Below are 21,482 nucleotides of genomic sequence, written 5' to 3'. Positions count from 1 at the left end.
CTTCAATGATAAATAACAATATTGTACATTACTTAGGGGATGAAATATGAAACCAAAATTTAAGATTATAGGAGATGAGGGACTTCCTTAGTGGAGCAGTGGTTAAGAATCCACCTGCCAATGCAGGGGACACAGGTTTGATCACTGGTCCGGGAAGATCGCACATGCCATGGAGCAGCTAAGCCTGTGTGCCAGAACTACTGAGCCCGTGTTCCACAACTACTGAAGTCTGTGCGCCTAGAGCCTGTGCTCCGCAACAAGAGAAGCCACCGCAATAAGAAGCCCGCGCACCACAACGAAGAGTAGCTCCAGCTCGCTATAACTAGAGAAAGCCCACGTGCAGCAGTGAAGACCCAATGCAGCCATAAATAAATAAATAACTTTAAAAAAGATTATATGAGATGAACTGAATAAAATTATTTAATTTCATTAAGGTGAGCAATGCTAATTATTATTCAGCCATTTTACATACAGCTAGTAGTATACTGATAAACTTTCTTAAAAAAAGAAATAAAAAAGCCCTGATTTGTGGCATTTGCTAACTTCAATGGTAAAACTGAATGGTAAGTTAAGCCGTCCTAATAAGGCTATTTCAAGCTCCCAATGGTTTAATAAATAGCTCACAAAATTCCTTCACATTTAAGTCAGCTTTCACGAACCCATGCAATCTGGCTCCTATGCACTATATACACGTACAATCTAAGTTATGTAGAACAGATGACAATAGCTGCTAGATCTGTGAATTTCAAAATGCTAGTCTTATATTTCTAAATGTGACTATTTTGGACAATTTTGTCCTGTAGATAAAATCAACTCAAGAATGATTTTATATATGTTTCATGGACTACTTGCAAATATAAAATCTGGAAATCTAAGATTAGGCTGCAATAAGAGCATAGGTGTTCATGGAAAACATACCAAATTGCAACAGACAATATTTGAAAATGATAGAATATCCTGTATTCTGCTTTCTGTGCATTTTTAAACTGGGAGGAAATGAGACAGCAAAAATCTCTCTAACAACACCGAACAGCTTTTATCTTGCACAAACTGTACAACTGCTTTGTAGTCTCAATAAAAGTTGAAGACTATTGAAAACACATTTGCCAAATATAAGTATTTGGCCACCATTGAATTTTTATAGGAAATACAGTTGTTAACATCATGTTAATAAAAACACAAGCAGAGGCCGGTTAAAACTCTTTTAGAATATTTTGATGATATTAATTTAAAAAATTCTAGAATATAAACCAAAGTAGACTTGAAAAAATATCAACATTTGTATGTGTTTGGTTAGTACTAATTTATCATATTTTTAAAAATGTGAATGTTATAAGCAAAATGTTGCAGAAACTGAATTCAAAAGACATAATATTCTTGAAACATTAAAGGAATTAAGAAATTTCTTTAAAAAAGCAATTGTGATTTTTCTGAAAATAATATATTGCTGTTGCTAAAGAAATTGCAATTTGTTGACAAAGATCTGAACCTCTCTGTTTTAGATAAAAACTAAAAGTGAGAAGACGAATTTTGACTGGGGAATCCCACAATCAACCCATCTCTGATCCAAAACCAAAATTTCCATGTTACAAATTTTGGGTTTTATATTAGATGCAATAATATCATCATTAAGGAAAGTTTCATGGTGCTAAGAGAATACTCTGCCTGTTCTGATGTTCTAAATAACATGTCATCTGAAGAAATATGAGGAATGTAAAATCCTACAACAGCATAAAAGTTACAATTGGCACCTACTGATGATTGTAATAGAGAATGTGATATTGATGGGTCGTGAATATTTGAGAAACTAAAATCTTTAGGTCGTTTTCTAAAATCTAGATCAGTTTCGTTTGAGATATTTCAATTTCACTATTGGACTGTTTGCTGCAATAATTTACTGGACACGTTTCCAATTCCAGGCCCCTGGAAGACACTGCATGTTTGTTTCCAGGCCACACCACAAAGTTAATATCATAATAAAGCAAGTCACACACATATTTTTGGTTTCCCAGTGCATATAAAAGCTATGTTTAGGGCTTCCCTGGTGGCGCAGTGCTTGAGAGTCCGCCTGCCGATGCAGGAGACGCGGGTTCGTGCCCCGTTTCGGGAAGATCCCACATGCCGCGGAGCGGCTGGGCCCGTGAGCCATGGCCGCTGAGCCTGCGCGTCCGGAGCCTGTGCTCCGCAAATGGGAGAGGCCACAACAGTGAGAGGGCCGCATAACGCAAGAAAAAAAAAAAAAAAAAAAAAAAAAAAGCTATGTTTACATGGTACAGTGATCTACGGTGTGTAGTAACATTGTCTAAACAAATGTACGTACCTTAAATAATATTTTATTGTTTTCTAAAGAAAACCATCATCTGAGCCTTCAGTGAGTCACAATCCTTTTGCTAGTAGAGAGTTTAAAATATTTCAGAATTACCAAAATGTGACACAGAGACACAAAGTGAGCAAATACTGTGGGAAAAATGATGCCGGCAGACTTGCCAGTGGAGAATACAGTTTCAAAATTTAAATGTACTTAACACTACTGAAGTTGGTCTGTAAGAAAACCAGTCTCAATCTCAAGAAAACCAGCAAGTCAATCTGAGGTGATTTCTAGGGAAAATGAGATACTGGAACAAATAAACACTGAAATCATCATAAAGATTTCATTCCTGTAAAACAACTGTATAAAAATATATTGACTGCTATTTGTAATTATGTTGGTTAAAATTTTCATTTTCTATTATTTTATGTTCAGTAATCTTATTTTTTTAATTTATACAGCATGCTTTTGTAATTTTGTAGAAATGAAGAATATACTAATAAAAAACTTTTGCTTAAAGAAGGAGCACTATTTCTTTTTTCTTTCTTTTGTTTTGAAAGTGCAAGGGAACTTTTTATTTCATTTTATTATTTTTATCAAAATATAGTTAAAATACAGTATTATGTTCATTTCAGGCATACAACATAGTGTTTTGAAATTTAAATACTATACAAAATGATCACCATGATAAGTCTGGTAACACTGTGTCATCATACAAAGTTATTACAGTATTATTGACTATAGTCCTTGTGCTATATATTATATCCCATGACATTTATTTTATAACTGGAAGTTTGTACCTCTTAATCCCTTTCACTTACTTTGCCCAATCCTCCACCTCTCTCCCATCTGGCAGCCACCAGTTTGTTCTCTGTATCTATGAGTCTATTTCTGACCTGTTTTGTATTTTAGATTCCACATAAAAGAAAAAACACACAGTATTTGTCTTTTTCTGTCTGACTTATTTCACTAAGCATACCCTCTAGATCCATCCAAGTTGTTACAAATGCAAGATTTCATTCTTTTTTATGGCTGAGTAATATTCCATTATGTATCACACAATCTTCTTTATCCATTCATCTATCAATGGACACTTAGGTTGCTTCCATATCATGACTATTGTAAATAACACTGCAATGAACATCGGTGTGTAAAAATCTTTTTGAAATAGTGTATTTATTTTCTTTGGGTAAATACCCAGAGGTGAAATTGCTGGATCACATTGTAGTTTTACTTTTAATTTTTTGAGGAGTCTCCCTACTGTTTTCCATAGTACTGCTCCAATTTACATTCCTGCCAACAGTGCACAAGGGTTCCTTTTTCTCCACATCCTCACCAACACTTGTTACTCCTTGCCTTTTTGATGACAGTCATTCTGACAGGCGCGAGGTAATATCTCATTGTGGTTTAGTTTTGTATTTCCCTGATATTTAGTGATGCTAAGATCTTCTCATGCATCTGTTGGCCATCTGTATGTCTCCTTTGGAAAAATGTATATTCAGGTCCACTGACCATTTTTTAATTGGGTTGTTTGTTTTTTTGATATAAAGCTGTATGTGCTCTTCATGCATTTTAGATTCTAACCCCTTGGAGGATGTATCATTTGCAGATATTCTCTCCCATTCAGTAGGTGGCCTTTTTCGTTTTGTTGATGGTTTTGTTCACAGTGCAGAAGCTTTTGAGTTTAATGTGGTCGCATTTGTTTATTTTTCCTTTTGTTGCTCTTCCCTGAGGAGACAGATCAAAAAAATATTACTAAGACTGTTACCAGTTTACTGTCTACCTTTTCTTCTAGGAGTTCAATGGTTTCAGGTCTTACATTTAAGTCTTTAATCCATTTGAACTTTATTTTTGTCTATGATGTAAGAAAGTGGTCCAGTTTTATTCTTTTGGATGTAGCTGTCCAGTTTTCCCAACACCATTTATTGAAGAGGCTGTCTTTTCCCCATTGCATATTCTAAGACCATTATTTCTAATTTGCCCATTGTCTGGGCCAGCAGCATTCCTGATTATGCATATTTATTCTTTATATGTGGTTATGTATAACTACATATAAAAATCATATAAAATATACATTTTAAATGATGTAATAAAGATGAAAATGGAAATTATTGTATGTTATTTGTTCTTTTGTATTTATTTTGTATTAGTAGTAGTAGTGGTAATGTATTTTACTTATACCCTAAAATGATTATAAATAATATTTTGCCAACAGCAGCATGATTTAATATGCTTCACTAAAAGTTTTAGCTATTTTTGAGAGTGTGTTCAAAAGACTGTTTTTTAAGTTTATTTTAATACCAATTTTTTTTTCTTTTGCTGTACGTGGGCTTGTCACTGTTGTGGCCTCTCCTGTTGCAGAGCACAGGCTCCAGACGCGCAGGCTCAGCGGCCATGGCTCACGGGCCTAGCCACTCCGCGGCATGTGGGATCTTCCCGCACCGGGGCACAAACCTGTGTGCCCTGCATCGGCAGGCAGACTCTCAACCACTGTGCCGCCAGGGAAGCCCACCAATTTTTAGTGCTGTCACAGTTGAAAATTTTTCCTCAGAAAGACTTTTCAGTAAAAAAACTTCAGTATAAACATCTATCATTAAGCTTAGGGAAAAAAGTTAAGTACTGTATGAGCATCATGTGAATTTTAATGTGTGAGAAAAATTATAGATGTTTGTTTTTACATTTATGTAGACCATCTTGCCAGTTACTGTGACTTCCTGTTGCTATTAGCTATTGAAATGAAATGTGCACATGGCATGTAAGTCTATATATATATGTCAGATAGTCTTCTCGTTCATTTTAATTGTGATGACCAATCTTTTGGCAGATCTGATGAGCTTTTAAGGTAGGTAACAAGAAGTAGAGTGCCGATTCTGCTCTCTTCTTGTTATTCACTTATGTTTGCATTGATAATAGTGTACTCAGTCCACATTATTTGCAGGAAACTTTCTAGACACTCGTCCTTATCTGAAGGATAGTTTAAGTAAAGCTGGGTAGTATAATCTATGAATCAATTTTTTAGGCACATGTAAATGTTAGCACACTGAAATCCTCTGAAAAAGAAGGAAGATAGAAGAGCAGTGTTAGGGATATGTGATCCAAGCAAAGGCCTCAGGGCCCATGTCTCTATTAGGTATTGGTAAAGTTTAATTTCTATATTGTTAAAAGAAATAATCACTGAAAAGAGATATTTCAATTTTTTTTTCTGCTCTCCTAGTGAACCATATATATATATATACACACAGGTATGTGCCTTGTCTCATTCCAAACCCAGACAACTGGAAATGCTATCAAATTAGGAAAGGCGTTAAGATGTTGAGCTGCCAAAGATGATGAATGTTCACTATGATTATGTATTTTGTGTATTATCACTGAATATGTTACCAAAAAAAACTCAACAGATTTTGCTACTTAAAAACTAAAAATTTTATAATACTTTCTGCATACAAAAATTTAATCATATAGGATAAATTGAGAGTTTTGCAATAAATATGATAGAAAATGAGTTAACATCCTATTTTCTTACAATCAACAAACCTCATATATATAAAGGCTTTTTAGAAATAAATTTAAAAAACTGCCAAAGACATTTTAAAAAGTCACAAGGCATGAACAGATGTTTCACAGAACTCCAAATGACTGAGAAACATGAAAAAAACCTCACAAGTAATCAATGAAATGCAAAATAAAACATAAGTAAGATTACCATCATCCCTCCATCAAATTATCTGTTACAAATGGTCTCTAAAGATAGCCATCCAGAATTCCTCCAACGCTGTACATGCATGTCAACCTCTCATCAAGAGGTGGCATTTATTTCTTTTTCTTTAGAATCAGGGCTGGTCTTGTGACTTACTTTGAACAGTAGAATGGGGTAGAAGTGATGATGTAAGTCTGGTGCGTAAAGGTCCGCATTGTTGGCATGCATATAAATCGATAAAACTGGATCATATGGTAGTTCTATGTTTAATTTTTTGAGGTACCTCTATACTGTTTTTTATAATGGTTGCCCCTTTTACAATCCTACCAACAGTACCCAAGATTTCCAATTTCTCTACATCCTTCTCAACACTTTTTATTCTGTTTTTTTTAATAGTAGTCACCCTAATGGGCTTGAGGTGGTATCTCACTGTAGTTATGATTTGCATTTCTCTTAACGATTAGTGATGTTGAGCATTTTTTTCCCCTGTGCTTGTTAGCCATTTTTATATCATCCTTAGAGAAATGTCTATTGAAGTCCTTTATCCAAAAGAATTGAAAACAAAGTCCCGAAGAGACATTTGAACGCCCATTATTCATAGCAGCATTATTCACAATAGCCAACAAGTGGAAGCAACCTAAATGTCAATTGGTGGATGAATGGATAAAGTGTAGCATATACATAAAATGGGATATTATTCAGACTTTAAAAAGAAGGAAATCTTGTCACCTGCTACAACATGAATGAAGCTTGAGGACATGATGCTAAGTAAAATAAGCCAGTCATGAAAAGATAAATACTGTATGATTCTACTTATATGTGTTATCTAAAGTAGTCAACTTCATAGAAACAGTAGAATGGTGGTTACCAGGGCCTGGAAGAAGAAGGAAATGGAGAGTTGCTCTTTAATGGGTATAGTTTCAGTTTTGCAAGATGAAAAGTTCTGGACATTGAGTATACTTAATGCCACTGACCTATACACTTAAAAATTGTTATGACGGTAAGTTTTAGGTTATGTCTTTTACAGAAATTTTAAAAAATGATAACGCTTTCTCAAAAGCAATTGGGCAAGAAATATCAATAGTACTAAACTAAAATTCATAATCTTAGTCCAGGAAATAATAAAATAGGCAGAGATTCATAAGGATGTTCATTACAGTGCTATTTCCAGTAGTAAGTTAGTAATTCATTATTGAAATTTCCAACAACAGAATTAGGGGTTGGTCACATGAATTTTCTTTTTTCTTTTTGGCGGTACGTGGGCCTCTCACTGTTGTGGCCTCTCTCGTTGCAGAGCACAGGCTCCGGACACGCAGGCTCAGCGGCCATGGCTCACGGGCCCAGCCACTCCGTGGCATGTGGGATCTTCCCAGACCAGGGCACGAACCCGTGTCCCCTGCATTGGCAGGCGGACTCTCAACCACTGCGCCACCAGGGAAGCCCAGTCATGTGAATTTTTGATATACCTGTATGACATATTATTTCAGTAACATGAAAAAAAATTTATAGCAAAATGCTAAGTGAATAAATCATGATATAAACCTCTTTATATAGTGTGATCCAAATATATACACATATGTATGTACAGCTGTTTGTTATATATGTAATATAACTGTACACGGATATATTCTCTCTCTCTCTCTATATATATATATATTCATACCATATCTATTATACACATGCATGTAATGAGTTTATTGCATAAACTGACTTGGTAGATTGCAAATATAAAGTAACTTTAGTCTTTCACACAACTGCCATTTTCAAATAAACTCTAGAAACTCATTCTTCCTGTTGCCAAGAAGAGCTTGCAAGCAGATCCTTTAGTTTTCTAGCCATTTGAAGATATTAAAAAGTCTAGACTAACATCCAAACTTCCATCTCTTATTTAATGTAAGCTTCTCTCCTGGCCCAGCTTTGGAATCCTGAAAAAAAAAGACCTAGCTGGTTTCTTTACAATTCTCTCATTTTGTTCTTTCATCTTTCTTTCCACTCACCTGGCTGCCGACTCACTCTCCTGCTGGGCTGGAGGCAAGTAGGGAGGAAAGGAGAGGTCGGAAAAGATCACTGCCATCATGTCTTTGGATGTGACAGACGGTATGCACAGATTCTCAGAGGCTGTGGGGGTGCCCTCCCCACCCCACATCATCTTCTGACCCTTCTCTCTTCACAGCTCCACATCCTACTTCCTTTACTCATGAAGACGCCTTCCTTGTCTTGCTTCTCAGTCTTATCTACTCAGCCTTCACTCCTGATTGTCCATCTCTATTTTCGATATCTTCTTGGAGGTAGTCCCTTTTGAGATGGTTACAGTCATGGTCCATGAGACCCAGAGAAACAGGGATCTTTTTTTCCAGTGAACTCTTGAAATGCAGGTACTTCTTAACTCAAGCTTCTTTTTTATTGGCTGCCACCGATTGTTTCCCTCAGCCCCTCCTCCTTCGTTTTTCCAGGTGTGAGTCAAATACTGTTACTGTGTCCACCGAACTCGAGAGGACCAAGCTATCCAAGTATTTTTCTTGAGTCTCCCTCCTTACTTGGATCAAGGTGAGAAGGAAGCACATCTCACACAGGTGTGGGGTGGAACAGTGCACCTGCTCTAGGACAACACTCTCTGTAAGGCACGGTTTCTCAGTTTTAGCACTATTGACATTTGGGGCTGGATGAGTCTTTGGTGTGGGGCTGTCCCATGTACTATGAGATAGTAAGCAGCATCCCCGGCTTCTACTCACTAGATGCTAGTAGTACCACCCCCCCAGTTGTGACAAACAATGATGTCTCCAGCCATTGCCAAAGGTCTCTTGGGGGTAAAATTGCTTCCAACTGAGAGTCACTGTCCTAAAGGCATTTCTACAAACCTACCTACTTCCTAATGACTTCTTTGCCTTCTGTTTTTTAGGATGAAAATGGATAGGGAGCTAATGCTGGCAAAAGAACATCCCAAATGCAAATCCTGCACAGATGCTCTAGTACCCTGCTTTAGAATGTGGGGACATTGGCCAACCCTGAAATAGAAAGAGTCATATTTAACACTTTGCTGTTTCACATAAAATAAGAAAAAAAACCCATGTGGTAGATGAGATAAGAAAGCACACCAAAATATTAATAGGGACTATCTTTGAATGGTGGACTCATTAGTGATTTTTTTCTAATTAACTTTAATATTTTATACAAGGGATTCATTCATTCATGTATAAAAATATTTTAAAAATAAGACCAAACATGGATAAACAACAAGGTCCTACTGTATAGCATAGAGAACTATATTCAATATCCTATGATAAAGCACAAAGGAAAAGAATATTAAAATGTATATATATGTATATATATATATATATATATATATATAACTGAGTCACTTTGCTGTACAGCAGAAATTAACACAACACTGTAAATCAACTATACTTCAATAAAAAAAATTGAAAAAAAAAAAAGACCAAACAAATCCTACCAGTTTTCAAGACCCAGCTCAAATGCCATCTCCTTCATGATGCCTTTTCAGATTACCAAGCTGAAAATACTTTTTTTTCTTCTGGAACAATCACAGGTGACACTTAATCTTCATAGTCACCCCATTAACTAGGGGTTTTGTTATTCCTGTTTTACAGGCAAGGAAACTAAGCTTGGACAAGTAACTAGGTTGCCTAACTGGCCTGATACTATACAAGCTGGTAAATGGCAGAGGTTTCACTCAAACCTGGGTCCATTTCTTCAGTCCATTTCTTACCTGCCATGGTACTGGTCATTGGGCACCCAGAACTTCATGGTGTTTTAGGTGAACTTAAACATTACTGAGCCATATCTCCTTCATTTGCATAGTATTCCCCAACTAAATTATAAACAGCTTTTACAGAATAGACTGTTGAGCTTTCATTACATATGCTCACGGAGGGCCGTAGGGTAGGTAGATTGCTGAAATAATGCTCAGGTGAAACAAGATAGTGGACACATAAGTCAAATATAAACATCAACTCAACCATAGTTTCTGTCATAACTATTCAACATCATTTCATAATGGCAATATCATAAGTCATGAAGATTATCTGACAGGTGAATACTGACATGAAGGCATATATTTAAGCATATGATCTGTTGCCTAAATATTAGCATCGTTTGTATTCAAGTAAAAGGAGTGGCTTAATATATACTCTGAAGAAAGACTGAATATATATTAGTATATACTTATGTTAGATAGACTGAACTGATTTTAAGACAAAATTATCATGTAAATTCAGCCAGTCCATTTGTACCAAAGTGTCTTAAATGCCTACTCAAAATAATAATAATGGCAGAGCCCATGATGGTTTAAAGGAAGAGGTAACAGCTAAGGAGGCACAGGCCCTAGGGGGACACATGCCAGATCACTAGGCCTGGGGAAACAAGAGCAAGCTGGTCCCCAAGTGGTGGAAGAGATGAGGCTCCCCAGGTATGACCAGGTTTGGGTTATAGTAGCTCAACAATAAGCAGAGTAGAGTCAACAGGCTGCAAGTTTTCAATCCTATAACTATGTGGGGCTGGTATAGGCAGGAACTGATACGTGTGCCATGGAAAAGGTCTTCATTTCTATTACTGTGACCAAAATAGGTATATGTAGTCTTTTGGAAAACTAATGAAAACAGCGAGGTCATGGTAAAACTCAAAGAGGGAGACTTTGCACCAATATACTCAAAAATGTGGCCCATGGACTAACATCAGCATCAATTGGGAGCTTACTGGAAATGCAAATTCTTGGTCCCTAACCTAGACCTAATGAGTCAGAATCTTTGGAGTTGGGACCCAGGAATTTCCATTTTAGCCTGCTCGCCAGGTGATTCTTATGTTTGAGAGGCACTGGTTTACAGCACCCCCACCACATTCACTACCCTCACAACAGAAGAAAACTGTTCTACAATCCATTTAAAACCAGTTTCTAACTTTGTGTTGTCCAAGACAGTAGACATATGCCACATGTGGCTGCAAGCACTTGAAATGTGCTTATTTATCCAAATAAAGATGTGTTGTAAGTGTAAACACTGGATTTCAAAGACTATGAAAAAGGAATGAAAATTACCTCATTAATAATTTTTTATACTGACTACATATTGAAATGATAATATTTCAGATATATTGGATTAAATAAAATCTATTATTAACTTCACCTGTACCTTTTTACTTTATTGGGGCTTCTAGGACATTTAAACTTACATGTGTGGCTTGTATTATATTTCTATTGGACAGCATTGTTCTAACTCATCTTCTTTCCTATTCTACACTTCCTAGTTATAAGCTAGCCAGGGCTTAGTTGAAATAACGACAAAAATAGCAAAAGTAGCACTTATTCCATGTTTAATGTGTGCTAGACCTGTACTTAGCATCTTGCATGGATGATTTCATTTAATCCACACCATAATTCTATGAAGTTATTACCTCCAATTTAATAAGGAGAATGAAGCTCAGAAAGTTTAAAAAACTTGCTCAAGCTACCAGCTGATATGTGACTGAGAAAGATGTCAACTCAGATCCATCTGGCCCCAAATCATGTACTTTTATATATTTCCCTGTACTTCTTGTTATACAATGTACTGAAAAAAAAATCATTTATTTTCAATGATATCTATGTAAGTTAAAATGATGAGTATATTATTCAAGTCTTTATCAAGTAGAAGCACATCATTAGGAAAAATAATGACAGAATCAACTCCATGTGTGAAATGTGAATCTACAGATGTTTAAGACTTAGGAAACTTGACACAATCTTCCTCAGCTTTGTATCTGATCAATGGGTGACCTTTTCAATAATTCCTCATAATAACTCTTTTTTTAAGTTTTATGTATTTTTAAAATTTTATTGAAGTATTGTTGATTTACAATGTTTTGTTAATTTCTTCTGTACAGCAAGATGACTCAGTTTGATAGATAGATAGATATTCTTTTTCATATTCTTTTCCATTATGGTTTGTCACAGGGTATTGAATATAGTTCCCTGTACTACACAGTAGGACCTTGTTTTTTATCCATTCTATATATATTTTCTTCTGCATAATAACGCTTAAATCTGGTCACATGGCTAAAAAATACTCTCCTAACTTAGTTGACTATATCTAGATCAGAAACAAACTAAGAAAAAGCTACAACTTTGTGAAATCACTGCAGGTTTCAAGGCCCTGAGCCAGCATGGGTCACAGATACGCTCTCAAAAGTAGGGTGGAACTCCAGGAGGGCTCGTGCCAAGGAATACTTCCCAGAACTTCTGCTGCCAGTGTCCTTGTCCCTGTTGTGAGCCACAGCCATCCCCTGCCTCTGCAGGAGACCCTCCAACACTAGCAGGAGTATCTATTTTCCAGGAGGCTATGTGGATGACTGAATTTCAGAACAGTCTATTCAACAGCTCCTGACTCCATTGAACAATGGTTTGCCCCACAAGGAGGTGACTTCTCTGCACTTCCGGGTGGTACCATCATAAATGGGCACAACATAGATCCTGAAATTTCCCATGCTGCAGGTCCAAAAGGGAAGCCCCAGGAAGGAGATAATCTTTTAAATCCAAATCACATGTTCATGGTAAGGTACCCAAAAAGTTGAATTCAGTTATTCCATCTTGCAGCCTACAAAATTACTATTTGGTGTATTGCCACATTAGACTAACAAACAGGCAGCCACTTTGCCAAGATTTCATTGTAGAGAGGGTTGTAGTGTTAATAATAGCATCAATAGTGAGTCATCTGGACAGAGAGGGGGAAGATGGCAGAAGAGTAAGACGTGGAGATCACATTCATCCACACAGATACATCAGAAATACATCTACACGTGGAACATCTCCTACAGAACACCTACTGAACGTTGGCAGAAGACCTCAGACCTCCCAAAAGGCAAGAAACTCCCCACGTACCTGGGTAGGACAAAAGAAAAAAAGAAAAAACAGAGACGAAAGAATAGGGATGGGACCTGCACCAGTGGCAGGGAGCCGTGAAGAAGGAAATGTTTCCACACACTAGAAGCCCCCTCGCGGGCAGAGATTGCGGGAGGCGGAGCGGGGAGCTTCGGAGCCGCGGAGCAGAGCGCAGCCACAGGGGTGCGGAGGGCAAAGCGGAGAGATTCCCGCACGGAGGATCGGTGCCGACCGGCACTCACCAGCCCGAGAGGCTTGTCTGCTCACCTGCCGGAGCGGGCGGAGCTGGGAGCTGAGGCTCTGGCGACGGTCGGAGAGCAGGGAGGACTGGGGTTGGCAGCGTGAACACAGCCTGAAGGGGGTTAGTGCACTACAGCTAGCCGGGAGGGAGTCCGGGAAAAAGTCTGGACCTGCCAAAGAGGCAAGAGACTTTCTCTTCCCTCTGTGTTTCCTGGTGCGCGAGGAGAGGGGATTAAGAGCGCTGCTTAAAGGAGCTCCAGAGACGGGCGTGAGCCGCGGCTAAAAGTGCGGACCCCAGAGACGGGCATGAGACGCTAAGGCTGTTGCTGCCACCACCGAGAAGCCTGTGTGCGAGCACAGGTCACTCTCCACACCTCCCTTCCGGGGAGCCTGTGCAGCCCGCCACTGCCAGGGTACCAGGATCCAGGGACAACTTCCCTGGGAGAACGTATGGCGTACCTCAGGCTGGTGCAATGTCACGCTGGCCTCTGCCACCACAGGCTCGCCCTGCACTCTGTACCCCTCCCTCCCCCCTGGCCTGAGTGAGTCAGAGCCCCCGAATCAGGGGCTCCTTTAACCCCGTCCTGTCTGAGCGAAGAGCAGACGCCCTCCGGCGACCTACACGCAGAGGCGGGGCCAAATCCAAAGCTGAATCCCAGAGCTGTGCGAACAAAGAAGAGAAAGGGAAATTTCTCCCAGCAGCCTCAGGAGCAGCGGATTAAATCTCCACAATCAACTTGATGTACCCTGCATCTGTGGAATACCTGAAGAGACAACAAATCATCCCAAATTGAGGAGGTGGACTTTGAGAGCAGGATTTATTATTTTTTCCCCTTTTCCTCTTTTTCTGAGTATGTATGTGTATGCTTCTGTATGAGATTTTGTCTGTATAGCTTTGCTTTCACTATTTGTCCTAGGGTTCTATCCGTCCGTTTTTTGTTTTTTTTTTTACTTAAAAAATTTGTTTTTCTTAATAATTATTTTTTTATTTTAATAACTTTATTTTATTTTACCTTTACTTTATTTTCTTTTATCATCTTTCTTTCTTTCTTTCTTTCTTTCTACTTTTTCTCCCTTTTATTCTGAGCTGTGTGGATGAAAGGCTCTTGGTGCTGTAGGAAGGAGTCAGTGCTGTGCCTCTGAGGTGAGAGAGCCAACTACAGGACACTGGTCCACAAGAGACCTCCCAGCTCCACATAATATCAAATGGCGAAAATCATCCAGAGTTCTCCATCTCAACACCAACACCCAGCTTCACTCAACGACCAGCAAGCTACAGGGCTGGACACCCTATGCCAAACAATAAGACAGGAACACAACCCTACCCGTTAGCAGAGAGGCTGCCTAAAATCATAATAAAATCATAATAAGTGCACAGACACCCCAAAACACACCACCAGACGTGGACCTGCGCACCAGAAAGACAAGATCCAGCCTCATCCACCAGAACACAGGCACTAGTCCCCTCCACCAGGAAGCCTACACAACCCACTGAACCAACTTTAGCCACTGGGGACAGACAGCAAAAACAACAGGAACTACGACCTGGCAGCCTGTGAAAAGGAGACCCCAAACACAGTAAGATAAGCAAAATTAAAAGACAGAAAGAGACACAGCAGATGAAGGAGCAAGGTAAAAATCCACCAGACCTAACAAATGAAGAGGAAATAGGCAGTCTACCTGAAAAAGAATTCAGAATAATGATAGTAAAGATGATCCAAAATCTTGGAAATAGAATAGACAAAATGCAAGAAACATTTAACAAGGACCTAGAAGAACTAAACATGAAACAAGCAATGATGAAAAACACAATAAATGAAGTTAAAAATACTCTAGAAGGGGTCAATAGCAGAATAACTGAGGCAGAAGAACGAATAAGTGACCTGGAAGATAAAATAGTGGAAATAACTACTGCAGAGCAGAATAAAGAAAAAAGAATGAAAAGAAATGAGGACAGTCTCAGAGACCTCTGGGACAACATTAACACACCAACATTCGAATTATAGGGGTTCCAGAAGAAGAAGAGAAAAAGAAAGGGACTGAGAAAATATTTGAAGAGATTATAGTTGAAAACTTCCCTAATATGGGAAAGGAAAAAGTTAATCAAGTCCAGGAAGCACAGAGAGTCCCATACAGGATAAATCCAAGGAGAAACACGCCAAGATACATATTAATCAAACTGTCAAAAATTAAATACAAAGGAAACATATTAAAAGCAGCAAGGGAAAAACAACGAATAACATACAAGGGAATCCCCATAAGGTTAACAGCTGATCTTTCAGCAGAAACTCTGCAAGGCAGTAGGGAGTGGCAGGACCTATTTAAAGTGATGAAGGAGAAGAACCTACAACCAAGATTTCTCTACCCAGCAAGGATCTCATTCAGATTTGATGGAAAAATTCAAACCTTTACAGACAAGCAAAAGTTGAGAGAGTTCAGCACCACCAAACCAGCTTTACAACAAATGCTAATGGACCTTCTCTAGGCAAGAAACACAAGAGAAGGAAAAGATCTACAATAACAAACCCAAAACAATTAAGAAAATGGGAATAGAAACATACATATCAATAATTACCTTAAATGTAAATGGACTAAATGCTCCCACCAAAAGACACAGGTTGGCTGAATGGATACAAAAACAAGACCCATATATTTGCTGTCTACAAGAGACCACCTTCAGACCTAGAGACACATACAGACTGAAAGTAAGGGGATGGAAAAAGATATTCCATGCAAATGGAAACCAAAAGAATGCTGGAGTAGCAATTCTCACATCACACAAAATAGACTTTAAAATAAAGACTATTAGAAGAGACAAAGAAGGACACTACATAATGATCAAGGGATCGATCCAAGAAGAAGATATAACAATTGTAAATATTTATGCACCCAACATAAGAGCACCTCAATACATAAGGCAAATACCAGCAGCCATAAAAGGGGAAATTGACAGTAACACAATAATAGTAGGAGATTTTACTGTCCCACTTTCACCAATGGACAGATCATCCAAAATGAAAATCAATAAGGAAACACAAGCTTTAAGTGACACATTAAACAAGATGGACTTAATTGATATTTATAGGACATTCCATCCAAAAACAAGAGGATACACATTTTTCTCAAGTGCTCATGGAACATTGTCCAGGACAGATCATACCTTGGGTCACAAATCAAGCCTTGGTAAATTTAAGAAAATTGAAATTGTATCAAGTATCTTTTCCAACCACAACGCTATGAGACTAGATGTTACAGTAAAAGATCTGTAAAAAATACAAACACATGAAGGCTAAACAATACACTACTTAATAATGAAGTGATCACTGAAGAAATCAAAGAGGAAATCAAAAAATAACTAGAAACAAATGACAATGGAGACACGACGACCCAAAACCTATGGGATGCAGCAAAAGCAGTTCTAAGAGGGAAGTTTATAGCAATACAATCCTACCATAAGAAACAGGAATCATCTCGAATAAACAACCGAACCTTGCACCTGAAGCAATTAGAGAAAGAAGAACAAAAAAACCTCAAAGTTAGCAGAAGGAAAGAAATCATAAAGATCAGATCAGAAATAAATGAAAAAGAAATGAAGGAAATGATAGCAAAGATCAATAAAACTAAAAGCTGATTCTTTGAGAAGATAAACAAAATTGATAAACCATTAGCCAGACTCATAAAGAAAAAAAGGGAGAAGACTCAAATCAATAGAATTAGAAAAGAAAAAGGAGAAGTAACAACTGACGCTGTAGAAATACAAAAGATCATGAGAGATTACTAAAAGCAACTCTATGCCAATAATTTGGACAACCTGGAAGAAATGGACAAATTCTTAGAAATGCACAACCTGCCAAGACTGAATCAGGAAGAAATAGAAAATATGAACAGACAAATCACAAGCACTGAAATTGAAACTGTGATTAAAAATCTTCCAACAAACAAAAGCCCAGGACCAGAGGCCTTCACAGACGAATTCTATCAAACCTTTAGAGAAGAGCTAACATCTATCCTTCTCAAACTCTTCCAAAATATAGCAGAGGGAGGAACACTCCCCAACTCATTCTACGAGGCCACCATCACCTTGATACCAAAACCAGACAAGGATGTCACAAAGAAAGAAAACTACAGGCCAATATCACTGATGAACATAGATGCAAAAATCCTCAACAAAATACTAGCAAACAGAATCCAACAGCACATTAAAAGGATCATACACCATAATCAATCGGGGTTTATTCCAGGAATGCAAGGATTCTTCAATATATGCAAATCAATCTATGTGATACACCATATTAACAAATTGAAGGAAAAAAACCACATGGTCATCTAAATAGATTCAGAGAAAGCTTTCGACAAAATTCAACACCTATTTATGATAAAATCCCTGCAGAAAGTAGGCATAGAGGGAACTTTCCTCAACATAATAAAGGCCATATATGACAAACCCACAACCAATATCGTCCTCAATGGTGAAAAAATGAAAGCATTTCCACTAAGATCAGGAACAAGACAGGGTTGCCCACTCTCACCACTCTTATTCAACATAGTTTTGGAAGTTTTAGCCACAACAATCAGAGAAGAAAAGGAAATAAAAGGAATCCAAATCGGAAAAGAAGAAGTAAAGCTGTCACTGTTTGCAGATGACATGATACTATACATAGAGAATCCTAAAGATGCTACCAGAGAACTACTAGAGCTAATCAATGAATTTGGTAAAGTAGCAGGATACAAAATTAATGCACAGAAATCTCTGGCATTCCTATATACTAATGATGAAAAATCTGAAAGTGAAATCAAGAAAACACTCCCATTTACCATTGCAACAAAAAGAATAAAATATCTAGGAATAAACCTACCTAAGGAGACAAAAGACCTGTATGCAGAAAATTATAAGACACTGATGAAAGAAATTAAAGATGATACAAACAGATGGAGAGATATACCATGTTCTTGGATTGGAAGAATCAACATTGTGAAAATGACTCTACTACCCAAAGCAATCTACAGATTCAATGCAATCCCTATCAAACTACCACTGGCATTTTTCACAGAACTAGAACAAAAACTTTCACAAGTTGTATGGAAACACCAAAGACCCTGAATAGCCAAAGCAATCTTGAGAATGAAAAATGGAGCTGGAGGAATCAGGCTCCCTGACTTCAGACTATACTACAAAGCTACAGTAATCAAGACAGTACGGTACTGGCACAAAAACAGAAAGATAGATCAATGGAACAGGATAGAAAGCCCAGAGATAAACCCACACACATATGGTCACCTTATTTTTGATAAAGGAGGCAGGAATGTACAGTGGAGAAAGGACAGCCTCTTCAATAAGTGGTGCTGGGAAAACTGGACAGGTACATGTAAAAGTATGAGATTAGATCACTCCCTAACACCATACACAAAAATAAGCTCAAAATGTATTAAAGACCTAAATGTAAGGCCAGAAACTCTCAAACTCTTAGAGGAAAACATAGGCAGAACACTCTATGATATAAATCACAGCAAGATCCTTTTTGATCCACCTCCTAGAGAAATGGAAATAAAAACAAAAATAAACAAATGGGACCTAATGAAACTGCAAAGCTTTTGCACAGCAAAGGAAACCATAAACAAAACCAAAAGACAACCCTCAGAATGGGAGAGAATATTTGCAAATGAAGCAACTGACAAAGGATTAATCTCCAAAATTTACAAGCAGCTCATGCAGCTGAATAACCAAAAAACAAACAATCCAATCCAAAAGTGGGCAGAAGACTTAAATAGACATTTCTCCAAAGAAAATATACAGACTGCCAACAAACACATGAAAGAATGCTCAACATCATTAAACATTAGGGAAATGCAAATGAAAACTGCAATGAGATATCATCTCACACCAGTCAGAATGGCCATCATCAAAAAATCTATAAACAATAAATGCTGGAGAGGGTGTGGAGAAAAGGGAACACTCTTGCACTGCTGGTGGGACTGTGAATTGGTACAGCCACTATGGAGAACAGTATGGAGGTTCCTTAAAAAACTACAACTAGAGCTACCATATGACCCTTCAATCCCACTACTGGGCATATACCCTGAGAAAACCAAAATTCGAAATGAGTCATGTACCAAAATGTTCATTGCAGCTCTATTTACAATAGCCAGGAGATGGAAGCAACCTAAGTGTCCATCATCGGATGAATGGATAAAGAAGATGTGGCACATATATACAATGGAATATTACTCAGCCATAAAAAGAAATGAAATTGAGCTATTTGTAATGAGGTGAATGGATCTAGAGTCTGTCATACAGAGTGAAGTAAGTCAGAAAGAGAAGGACAAATACCGTATGCTAACACATATGTATGGAATTTAAGAAAACAAATGTCATGAAGAACCTCGGGGTAAGACAGGAATAAAGACACAGACCTGCTAGAGAATGGACTTGAGGATATGGGGAGGGGGAAGGGTAAGCTGTGACAAAGTTAGAGAGTGGCATGGACATATATACACTACCAAACATAAAATAGCTAGTGGGAAGCAGCCGCATAGCACAGGGAGATCAGCTCGGTGCTTTGTGACCACCTAGAGGGGTGGGATAGGGAGGGTAGGAGGGAGGGAGACACAAGAGGGAAGAAATATGGGAACATATGTATATGTATAACTGATTCATTTTGTTATAAAGCAGAAACTAACACACCATTGTAAAGCAATTATACTCCAGTAAAGATGTTAAAAAAAAAAGTAAGGTGGATTCTTTTTGTTATTGTTGTTTGTTTGTTTTATTTCATTATATTTTATTTTTTTTAATTTTTATTGGAGTATAGTTGATTTACAATGTTGCATTAGTTTCAAGTGCACAGCAAAGTGATTCAGTTATACATATATTCATTCTTTTTTAGATTCTTTCTCATATAGGTTATCACATAATGTTGAGTAGAGTTCCCTGTGCTATACAGTAGATCCTTATTTGTTATCTATCTTAAATATAATAGCATGTGTGTGTTCATCCCAGGCTCCTGATTTATCCCTCCCCCGCACCATGTTTCCCCTTGGTAACCCTAAGTTTGTTTCCAATATCTGTAAGTCTGTTTCTGCTTTGTAAATAAGTTCATTTTCTTTTTTTAAATTAGATTCCACATATGAGTGATATCATATGATATTTACCTTTCTCTGTCTGACTTACTTCACTTAGGATGATAATCTCTAGGTCCATCCACGTTGCTGCAAATGGCATTGTTTTATTCTTTTGTATGGCTAATATTCCATTGTATATATGTACCACATTTTCTTTATCTAATCTAAAGGTAGGGTGGATTCTTTTATAGACAGCTCTACTCACCAGGAGATCTGTAAATCCATGATGAAAATGACATTTTAAAAAATGGAAGAAGACATAGCATCAGTCTTTGTTTCAATGCCTGGGAGAGGAGCCAGGACGCTTGCCGCCAATACCTCACTCATTCTAACTCTTCTGTCAATATTTATTATTGTTAGTAGAACAGATCCCCAGCATGAACCTCAAAACCAAGGATATCTGTTTGGAGAAGTCCTGTTTGAGTAAGTCCTCACAGATGAGTAGAATATGCTTTCCATCATCCATGAAATGATCTAACAAAAAATCAGACTATAGAGCTAGGTACCGAGGGCAGAAAGGAGACTATCAGAAGGAGTGGCTGAGATCACAGTGGTGTACCCCATGACACCTAAGTCTGTAAGCCTCTTCATCAACTGGGATAGTCTTGATGTCTTACAATCAGTATTAAGACATAGACATTAAACATAACTGGCTAATAATAACGTCAACAAAAATGGATGTTCTGAGAGTTTGTCACCAGTAACCAACTCCAGTTGATCACAGCCAAATCAGTTCCAAGTTATTTACAACCTTACTGGTGGTCTGCACAGACACTGGGGAATGTTCCCAGTGCCTTTTGGATCAAGTTTCCTGTGGGTTTTATAACCAACTGGACCCTTTCCACCTATGGCATCATCAAGGAATCTGTATGTGGACCACAGAATTTCACCAACTGGAACTTCTAAGATAGTGTTTGTCTTCTTCACAACGTTTGTTTTTTCCAACAACATGACAACCCCAGACTTCTCAGGTTCTGAGTTCATAGAAAAAGATATTTTAAAAATTGCAGTACTTTTCTTATGGATTCCTCAATCTATATATATTTGCAATATCATCACCATTCATAAGACAGGCCCAATCTCTCCAAAATCAACAGAGGTCACTCCAAGAATATGATCCTCAAACTTAAGTCATGAATGTTTCTTGATGCAGGAAAGGCTGACTGCCAAGTCATTTGTTTGGAGATACACCAGCAGGGGTGGGGTTGTGGTGGTAAATGAAAAACCATATATAAGTGAACCCAGGTAGT

This window comes from Lipotes vexillifer, unplaced genomic scaffold, assembly GCF_000442215.2.
Source record: "Lipotes vexillifer unplaced genomic scaffold, Lipotes_vexillifer_v1.1 scaffold612, whole genome shotgun sequence".
Taxonomy (NCBI): Eukaryota; Metazoa; Chordata; class Mammalia; order Artiodactyla; family Lipotidae; genus Lipotes; species Lipotes vexillifer.
This window is presented reverse-complemented; position numbering follows the sequence as displayed.